This window comes from Ruditapes philippinarum, unplaced genomic scaffold, assembly GCF_026571515.1.
Source record: "Ruditapes philippinarum isolate M1 unplaced genomic scaffold, ASM2657151v2 ctg4498_1_1_1_1, whole genome shotgun sequence".
Lineage (NCBI taxonomy): Eukaryota > Metazoa > Mollusca > Bivalvia > Venerida > Veneridae > Ruditapes > Ruditapes philippinarum.
Window position 1 is genome coordinate 65120 of NW_026867028.1, and position 11297 is coordinate 76416.

Sequence of the window (11297 nt, forward strand, 5' to 3'; positions counted from 1 at the left end):
AGCTTTCACAAGAGCAGCGGGTCAAGCGCTGCGGCGGTGAAGAAAGGGAACGTTTTATAATTATTATTCTTCTTTTTTTGTATGGTCAGGCATAGGAACTCTAGAACAGGACCTGATATTGCGGCGCATAAATCCGAATCCGTACCGGCTTTACATATTGTTTGTCCGACCTTTGAATATCTTTTCATATTATGCGAGCGGGTGGTCTTTAATTATCTAAACTCAATTTAATATAATCTGCTAATTTAAAAATCAGTCAAATTTACGGTATATTGAAAAAAGAAAAGGAGTGACATCCGCCATTTGCCGCAACGTTCGGCGTAAGTTATTCCCCTTGATATGCTTGATTTTTTAGTAATGAATACCAGATGAGTGCCTAAAATATTTATCTATGGATCATGTTTTAATATTCCCCTTTTTAGTTAGGCAAAACCAGTTGGACCATATTACTAAAGTGTCTGTTTTCTCCATGTTAACAAATCAAAACACGAATACGCCCGTTATAATGCCGCCTATGCGTGTCAACACGTGTAAACAATAAACCGTTAACGTTATATCCGGACGATACCTAATAGTTTACAAAAATAACGGGAACAAAATTCTGAAAAAATAGTAATCAATTGTAGCCAAAGGGGATAAACTCATGCCGAAAACGTTGTGGCAAATGGCGGATGTCACTCCTTGTCTTTTTTATAATACCGAAAAAATTTGACCAGTTTTAAAAGAGACAGATTGTGTTCAATTAATAATATATTTTTTGAGTCCATACACTCGGATAATACTAAAAGATATTTAGATGTAGCAGAAACGTTTTTAAAAACCGTTACACGATCGAAATTATGCGCCGCAATCTGCGGTCCCGTTCTCGAGTTCCTATGTGGTCAGGTGTTTCTTTCATTCATCTTTAAAGATATACTTTGCTTAAATTTAATATTAGAAAATATTGATAATTGTTACATTGTCGCTTTGTACATGTAAACATAAAATGAACATGTTTTGACTTCAAAGATAGTAGATATGTTATGTTTAAAATTCTACACAGTATAGGTGTTCACCATGAATATATATATTGTCAGTTTTTTTAAGTAAAGATTACCTGACCTGTTACACGGAACGCAGCTTCCTGTACATAGTTTATTGATTTCTTTATTCAAGTTAGACGCATGAAGTTAGAATACCATAGATTTAAAAAAAATCTGTGATTTTAATTTTCAAGGATGAGCACGGTATATCTAATTTAATTGAGATTTAATTAAGAAATATATGCGGTTGATGTATACTTTTAAGGTCGTTCATGGAAATAACTTGCCCCTTTTCCCTGTGGATTCGAATCCCTTTAAAGACTTGTATCTAGATAGTTATTATTGAAGATATACTACAATGCCACAATGATAAATGACTAACTTTGACGGGTTATCTGAATCTTTTTCTTTTTTTTATTATAAAAACTGACATACTAGTATACAAGTTTCAAAGACATATGTCAATTCTTTTAAGATCTCCTCTTTGATTGGTACTGCTTATGCTGTGCTATTGCTATTGCAACTGCCAATTTCACGTTTTATAATTTTCTCACTGCTACTTCTGTGCTACTGCTACTGCCAACTTCATGTTTTATAATTTTGTTACTGCTACTGCTCAATGCTACTGCTAACTTCTTACTGGTGATGACCACTTATAAAAGTGAGTGTATTTTATGAAAAACTGCATCTAGAGAAACTTGATCCTTAAACGTTAGGACCATAAGATAAGAATACAGAGGGCCAATTAGTGATGACAAGACTCTACTCAGTGGACGTGTTAATGTGGTCAATACAGTTTATAGTCATATACTAGCTGATAAGCCTTACTGAAATTCAGCACGTCTCTGGGAAAATGCGTAAACTTAAGTAAATATATGGTGGTGATTGACACGCCCCTCCTGTGACTTTTATTGCCAGTGTGATATTAAATTTTGTTCAAGATGAAACGACCATTTTCATTGGCTAAAATAAGTCGTGGCCACAAGATAATAACTCGTGGCCACGAGAAAATAAGTCGTGGCCTCAATATAATAAGTCGTGGCCACAAGATAATAACTCGTGGCCACGAGATAATATCTTGAGGCCACAAGATAATATCTTGAGGCCACAAGATAATAACTCGTGGCCACGAGATAATAAGTCGTGGCCACGAGATAACATCTTGAGGCCACAAGATAATAACTCGTGGCCACGAGATAATAAGTCGTGGCCACGAGATAATATCTTGAGGCCACGAGATAATAAGTCGTGGCCACAAGATAGTAACTCGTGGCCACGAGATAATATCTTGAGGCCACAAGATAATAAGTCGTGGCCACGAGATAATAAGTCGTGGCAACGAGATAATATCTTGAGGCCTCAAGATAATAAGTCGTGGCCACGAGATAAAATAAAACTGCAAATGTCACCTCTATGCCACCGTACTATTAAACACATGTTTGCACTTTCTAAAAAAGGGGGAAGGCCTAACGTGCCTTTTAGAATTGGCAATGGGCTAAAATATATCAACATGGAATGATATACGGAGCAACTCTGTAAAACTGCCATACAGACTCTTAAATAACACGCAATCATTCGTAAAATATTGGCTAGTTCTCATATGGCTTATGTCAATGTCAATGTTTACTTACTATTAAGAATTTTGGCAGAAGATAAAATTTGCTGACACAACAGGAAAATCTTCAATTTCCATTTCTTAAAAAAATGTAAGATTGAATTTAAAGCTGCATTTTATAAATGTGTACAAATGTTTAAGTTTAAATGACTTTAAGGTAACACTGAAGTTCGTATACGTATACATGCAAATGAAGACTGTAGACGCTACGTCACAATGTTAGACTTTCAAAAAATCAATAGTTGCGGAAATATACCGATAAATTCGGACCGCTACTTAAAGCCATGTTAGTTGATTCTCTGTTGATGTTCGCGGAGTTTCACATTTAAATAGGAAATGTTCTCTCGATTTAGCTACACTAAGGTTGCTGACTTTAAGCTTATGAAGCTTATTTTGGTCGTCTGGACACCGAAATTAGAACGGCAAACCCATTTATTGGTTTTTAATGGAATTTATAGAATGCAGCTTTAATCAAAATTAAACAATTAAACTATTCGTACTTGTCAATTTCAAATGGCCACTGGGAGACAATAGACACTTGTGTAACTGTTTGCTACAAAGGGTTACGGCAATAAAAGTAAAATGACAAGACATGTAATTGAAAGCATTTTTACTATATACTGCAAAATAATGTTTTAAAGTGTCTGAAAATTTAATCACTGCTTCCTTTTTAACTGAGGATGTTGTGTTACAATGTACCGATTTTGTGTAAGATCTAAACGTAAAATTTAAGTGTAGCATGAGGCGTTTGGTTTGTGTTATCAGGAAATATTTGTGTTGAAACACACAGACTAATGCAACGTCCAATTTTAGCATTACAAAGAACTGAAAGATTTGGTGATACAGTGGTCAATTGACTTTACGGCTATTAACGTATCACGTGTCAAATGTAAAATGTAAATATGATATAAAATGGTCATTTGATGGTGATATTCTTACAAATATATTGGCTTGAGATTTAAGATATTAAGCAATGAATTTTGCAATAATACAATGACATACTGATAGGGATTAAATAATGTAGACACTGACCAAAAAAAGTAGAATAAACAATAAATGTCACGGAGCGTGAATGTTTTAAAACTATATCATATTTGCAGGAAGCATTATTTTATTGAAAATATTGTCGCACCAAGACTGTAAATGTCATACAGCTGCTTTTCAGCAGCTTTATAGGTGAATAAAAACCTCAGGTGCCATTTCGTGCATTGTTTCACACTCGAACGGGCATCTAAATCGATGAAAAAACTCCAATGTCCCTGGATTCGAACCAGCCAAGTAAACGACCTTAAAGAATCATACAAAACCGTCTATACTCACGAGTTATAGATACAAATCAAGCAAAGAATTATAATTATTTTGACATGCATTATCCTGAAACTAATATAAAATTATTATTGTTTATTAAGTTCAAGTATGTACATGTGCACCCATTCATGAAGAAAGTCATTGTTTCTAATAAATATAATTATGTTATATGTTTACAGCATTTTGATGTCTTGTTACATGTCATTGTTAAGCTTGAGATAATTTAAAAAACAATGATACTAGAATTGAATTTCAAGTAAAATGACATAATGTAATAAATAGTAAGTTTATTTTGAGAGTTTTTCAATTATTACAATGACAGGATAACATCAGTACTTGTGTGTATTCGGTATTATTGGTAGAATAAATAGTAGTAAGCAAACATGAAACATTGTAAAAGTTTAACACGGAACAATCATTGCGTATATAGCATTTGTTATGAAGGTAGGTCTAGGTTTGTGGTTCTATGCTAGGATGAATATCGACAGACTAAATGTATGGCATAATATGGCAATACCAACAAGATTGCAGTACATGTAATAGAAAACGAGAACTATTTTCTCCTAGTGTGCCAAAATTCAATGATGTACGTAAAACCTATTTTAGTCCTTATTTCTGCCAATGGCCTTAAAACAAAAGTTTATTACGCTTATGACTTTAGTCCATATAAAAATAATATCAATGTAAGTAAATACTTTTAAAAAAAGTTTCTTATTTGAAATAAAATTGCACACTTAAATATTATTGTTAAGGAATTATATCTAACAGAAGTAATCTAAATATTATATTAATGTTCACCTTATTACAGAAAATTCGGAAATTTAAGAATATTTTTACTAAGTGCATTAAGTTCTTTGTTAAACATGTACTTGCCATTTACACATGTTTGTTTGCATATTACGCGATTTCATATGGCTATGAATATTATAACATTTAATGCTGTTATGTTATGCTCGTTCGCTTATTCCGATAATTTCAATAAAACGGAAGCATTACAATATATAACATTGTGTTGTTGTTGATGTTGTTCAATTTTAATTTCTAAATGAATATGTTCTTTAACAAATTTTGTGTAAATTTACATGACCGTCAAACAATTTATTAAATACATACATGTACTTCCAACAAGTGTTTTCAAGAATGTTATTTAACTTCACAAATATATCATTATTCATTGACAAAATGAAATTCATTCTTTTAAATTGCTGACACCGTGGATAATTCTCTTGTTAGAGCATACCTTATGTGTTCCTTAGAAAGTCTTAGTTTATCGTCAATGGAACATATCTCTATTAGCATAAATATGTCTATCTTTACAAAAATATTGTTATTGTGTGGCAGAAATATATTATAAAGACGACTTTGTGGTTAGATCTTTCCGATGAGGATGCAAAACGAGCTCCAGAAAACTCAAGTTTCTGTTTTGAATAAAGGTTACAATGTGTTATCTTGATCGTAATACAGACAAACTTATTATGATTGGATTCGCTTTATTACATTATTAAGTCATTACGTGTTGAATTATTACAGTACTTTGGAAGAAAACTGTCAAATGAAGGAAAATTGACGAAATAAAGAGACAATTTTCCGCAGTTTAGGCAAAGTATGTTATTATTGAAAACTTTAATGTTATCATCGTAGAACTTTGTCTAAAATTGGAAATAAGATAAGTATATATACATTGTTAGCAGACATTGTAGCGTATATTCAATATGCTTGTCACTACATTTGCCCCCCCCCCCCCCACACCACAGCCCCTATTTTCTTTCAAATTTACAGGCACGAAAACATGTGTACTCGGTAAAGTCATGTAAAAACTTGGAAAAGGCACATAAACAAAAATACCGCAACAGGAGGAATACATTCTTTTTTGAGGGCGCATTACTTTTATTTTCCTACTTCAATTGCAAAGTCTACCAAATAGCATTTCAGTACCTGAGAATGTATACAATTATAAATATATATTATAAATATACTAGTAAGCATTGGTAACATTTCTACATAAATACAAAAAATAAGAAATGACCTATGAAGGTTAACCGGGTAAACAACGGCAAAATGATTTTTTAAAGTTTCGTCTTGTTTCGTATAAAGCTGCATATTTTCATTTTGTTTAAGCTAGCGGATGAAATACAAAGCATAAAATCATATTTACTTTACAATGTAGATCGATATGATTTAAAACTTTCGTATATCGGACGGGCAATACAACACAATAAATAGAATATATTTAAGTTTTTTTCTCTAAATGCAGGATTTATTTTCATCGAGTGGTATGAAAATAAATATTTAATGAGTTGCGGTAGCCGCGAGTGAAATATGATAATTTTCATACCACAAGATGAAAATATATCCTGTATTTATAGAAAAAAAAAACTTGAATTTTCTGTTTATAATATACATTTTTTACATTTCAATTTGAAAGAATTTCCCTCAAATTTTGGCACAATTTTGAAGAAAGTAGTTTGGAAAGACACCAGTGAAAATACGGAAAATATGTTACACTGCAGTTAAGTAATTTGTACCATAATAATACGTATAAACAAGGAAAACCATCACACCTATGTCCCCGAAAAGTATGATAATTATTTTATACATGATTAAAAATCAACCGTTTTTGGCTTTCACTTACGATCTCCAGGTTGGATCGAACAAAGTTTGACTATATATTTTTGTTATCAATTACAGCAAAAGTAGCAGAGCTTCCTCCACTAAGATTACAGAGGGAGAATGCCCATCAAACATTGACAGAAAGGTTGTACAATTTATTGTCAAAGAAAAGAAAATGTACATGGTATTAATTTCGTACATCTGGATAAGTATCTCAAAGCAAATAATGCAAACTCAATTTAAACATGTTAAAGAAGACTGACTGATTTTAAAGATCAAATCTTGAGTTTAACTAAATGTTTGCAATAATATTCCGTACTAGAGTCCTGTAAATCACGTGATGCTAAAGTGGATTAAATAAGGAAGGGAGCAAGGTCGATGATCGGCATGAATCTTAATGTGACTCACATCTATAATCAAATATTTACTATGTATTGTCATATTGTTTCTACCTCTCTATTGCAAAAAATGATACCTTTTAGAAATTTATATCCATTGAATATCTGAAGAAGACCCACCGCATTAGATATAGTTACTTACTGTTCTCGAAAAAAAAACGCCAGGAATAATGAAGACACCATGCCTTAAAAACGTATTACGGCTAAATGAGCATTATGAAATATCTACAAACAAACTGTGTAGCATAGTAAAGATAAATCATTGTAAACACTTGACCATGTGCTTCTGAAGGTGGTAATGTTATTAATCCTAATATAGAACCTGTCAATTTCTAACAAAATTAAATAGAAATGCAGAAAATGTGTTCATTGAAATATTCACAAAAAATACATCATTAAATAACATATATCTGGTATGACAAGTCTATACTCTTTTTACTTAGTAGCAAAATGCAAATGTATAAGAAAATATTTCTATTTGTTCCAAACACGTTCGATTATAATCCGGCAAAAGCCTTGTTTACAACAGATAGGTATGTGGCACTTAAACAAACTGATGCTTTTATAAAATTTCATTCTTTTTTAAGTGCTTTAATCAGAATAACTAAAAAATGCATCGCAATTTCGTTAACCCTTTTCAAATGAAAACTGCAATGATCCTCAATAAAAGAGAATCAGACAGGTTAAAAATTAATTAAATCGTTAATTAATCTCATTAATGTGACAGACAAGGCAGCTTAATGTTATCTGTGTAATTACCTCACAAGTAAATCAGACAGTTTAAATTACATGTTAACTAAGATAAAGACATTTAAATTAAATTGGCTTTGACTGCAACAAAATTCAATTGGCAGTTTATCAGAAGTAAGTTCCTTGAAGTAAATAGGTAGTCTTATTCCTACGTTACTTTAGGTGGAAGATTCTTGACTGGAAAAGAAGTCGCAAATACGTTAAAACACTTTCAATATGTTTGTCGAAAAAGCAATAAATTTGAATGGATAACTTAAATTAAGAATGTTTTTCTGATGACAATGTTTCGATCATAAATCCTACTAAATCATTGATCCAAGCACATTTATTTTGTTAACGATAGAATACCGCTTAAGCCAATGCTGCGTTTCGGCGTTAAAGAGGTACTTGTTTTAGCCTCAATCAATCCGAGTCTGCATTATAAGTGGTTTTTATATTTTCGACGATTTTTTCCCGTTTTCGAATGTTGTGAACCAACAACAGAAGGTGTCAAGTCTTGTAATATTTGGCTGGCTCTTCGAAAAAAGATTGAATACTACCTAAACCGTGACCTGAGAGTTAAAGCACATTTTATCATCTCACATAAACAAAATCAAACAATTTTTGTCTTGTAGGTTTATATAATTTTGTTGGACTTTCTTTAGGCATTCTGTTTTTCTCTATTTTTAAAGGCATCAGAATTGCAACCACCGTTTATCCCTGTGTGATCGTAAGTGGCGATAAATAGGTTTGGATTACTGGAGTCAGTGAAGCATTTATTTCCAGCAGGTGAAGTTTGGTTTTGACCCCAAAATTTTATAACACCCGAGGCTAGCTAAAATCATATTTCATACTACATCATTGTGTTGTCGTGCCGTAAAACTAAACAAAAAACATATTCTTTTGTAAATAAGAAATCAATTCAATTTAAAGTAAGGGCATTTTATATATGAATATACGAATCTTCTCATACAAACTTGAAACGTACGACGGATGTTCAAAAAGTTCGTTGACTGACATTTTTAATTTGTGTACAGGATTTTACAAGAGACAAATACTAGAACATGTCCTTATTATACAATGAAAAAATCAATACAATATATTTAAAAATTAGGTTTGCACCATCCAGACAATTTCCGTTCAAGTGGTCAGGCGGACCAGTCGCTTGTAAAATTAGGTGGTCCGTGCCAAAATCAGGTGGTCACGGACAAACGGACCACCGCTTATTTCTAGGCCTGCAAATAACAATTTTGTGAAAAATTATAAATAACAAAGTTTATGCGGCCAGGCGCAACATGATACGACAACATGACGTTCGTGACAATTTCAATTGGGAAGAATGAAAACTTTCATATCCCTTTCTTAAATAATGTTACTGTTTAATATCAGTCTTTGAAAAAATAGAAAAAGTAGAAAAATTAATTAAAAACCAAAGCTATTATTCCTTTGAAATATTCTCTAATTACAATTAACTTCTGTTTTGGTCTATGCCAGCATCTTCCAATAAAATGTCATGAACTTTGTGATGTTAATTATCAAGTTAAAAATTTACCTCTGACGAACCGTCAAGATCGGTAATTACATTCGTTCTAGTTTTCAAACAATTACAAAAACATTATATTCTTTTCACTTATTTATCACCTAAAACCTGTTTTTTCAGATCAGAAAATCGTAAGGGATGTATTTGTTTTAGCTTGGCAATTTAATGTAATATTTGATAAATTTGAAACATAATTTAAATTTAAGGTCAAGTATTGTAATATTAATTGTATTCAAGCAGTTGAAAGAAATTACTTTTATTCTGCTATGTTACAAGGAGTAAATATGTGGAATAACATTTCCAAAAGAAGAGTATCAACAGACTTAGTCTTAGCATAAACGGATTTTTTACATGGACGCTAGTGGTAAGTACTAGAATCGCCCTTCCCCTGTGCACTGGATTAAACAGTATTTAGTAGAAAAAAACAAGAAAAGGTGAAATTTGAAACATCCGCAGATGTGTTCAAACAATGTCGATCAGGCACTTTCTTATCATTCTATGAAAGGTGCATACGGTTCCCATGTTAAACTCGGAAGCGATAATGAGAAACAGTAACTAAATGAATTATAGTTTGGAAAGGTGATCAGATGTAATGAAGCTTGCATATCAAAGACAACCGTAAAAAGCAAAATTTTATAGCAGGAAAAATCTGGGGAAAAAGTGCTCACTCGGAAGTAATAAAAACAAAATTGCATAAAAATTGTTTGATTGAGTTTGTATTGGATCACAAAAGTGCAATATCCCCGACTTGAACATTACACAAGAGCATTACTCAATTGTCAACCGTAAAAGTTTTGGAATCAATGATACAAATCATTTTAACCAAATTTATGTCAGCTAATTTTAAGTAAAATGTATTTGCTTAATTGTAAGCTCACTCCATTTTATTTTAGTAATTTAAATATCATATATACTTTATTTCCTATTCCTTTCAAGTAATGATAAATTGAAAAAACCCTCGTGCTATTATTGTTTAATAAAACAAACCAAGACCAATTCATGCATCAAAATAATGCTTAATTTTCTTTTTTGTGAAATAACTGTAATTTTATATACAGTAAAAACATGATATGAATACATTTAAGGGAGTATCTCATTTATAATTGTCTCAATTTGTTTTATATAAATGTCATTGTATATTTATTATAAATAATGACACATCTAGTGAAATATTCACCTACTACAGACGCATTTTTACGGTGAGAAAAGACTGGTTGGTAAAATAAACAAAATGTGTCGTAAACAACGAACAAAAATAAAGCATGCTTGCTTATATTTACAATCAGATTTGATTTATTTAATTTAATAGGTTTGTTACTTTTACTTTGTTGTATAGATCGTAGTCATGCAAAAAGCGTAAACCGGTATCTAAAGAACATTTTAATCAATTAAACAGCTTTATATTTCTGTCATAAATGTTTGTCAGAAGAAATGGTAGCAATGTGATAAGGCTGTTTTCTCCCTGAACCACATAAAGTATGATTAACAACATCAACAAGGAAAGGCGGCGTTCAATGAACGCAACACCACACTACCCAGGAACAAGAACCATTGGTAAGGAGCCCAGGAGGTCCCCAAACAAAAACAGGATGGGTACAAGGCAGAGCACGGACAAAACTTGTAGACACCACCTTTGTGTCAATTGTATCCAGCCAGGTGAAATGCAAAACTTTGCATTTAAAAGAATAATAGTCTCAGATTTATATACATTTTAGAAATATATAAATCATTTTAATAAGAAATGTTTAAAGTCCCATATAACATCGATTTGTCATCTTTAGTTAATGCATTTAAGACTACGTCAAATATACCTACATTTGTAACTAACTCACTAACTAAATAACTTACTAGCTAACTAACTTAATAACTAACTAACCAGCCAACTGATAACTTCATTGGAATGATGTACACGTACATGTTTAAAGATATTCATTGAAAATTCAAACGGGATGACTTATTAATGTCGCCGGTCATATGTATTTGACATTCAAATTTTATTTCTCAATAGTTGCATCGAAACACCAACAACCTGACATCATGAATGTATTCTGACAGTGTAAATTAATCTTATCGAG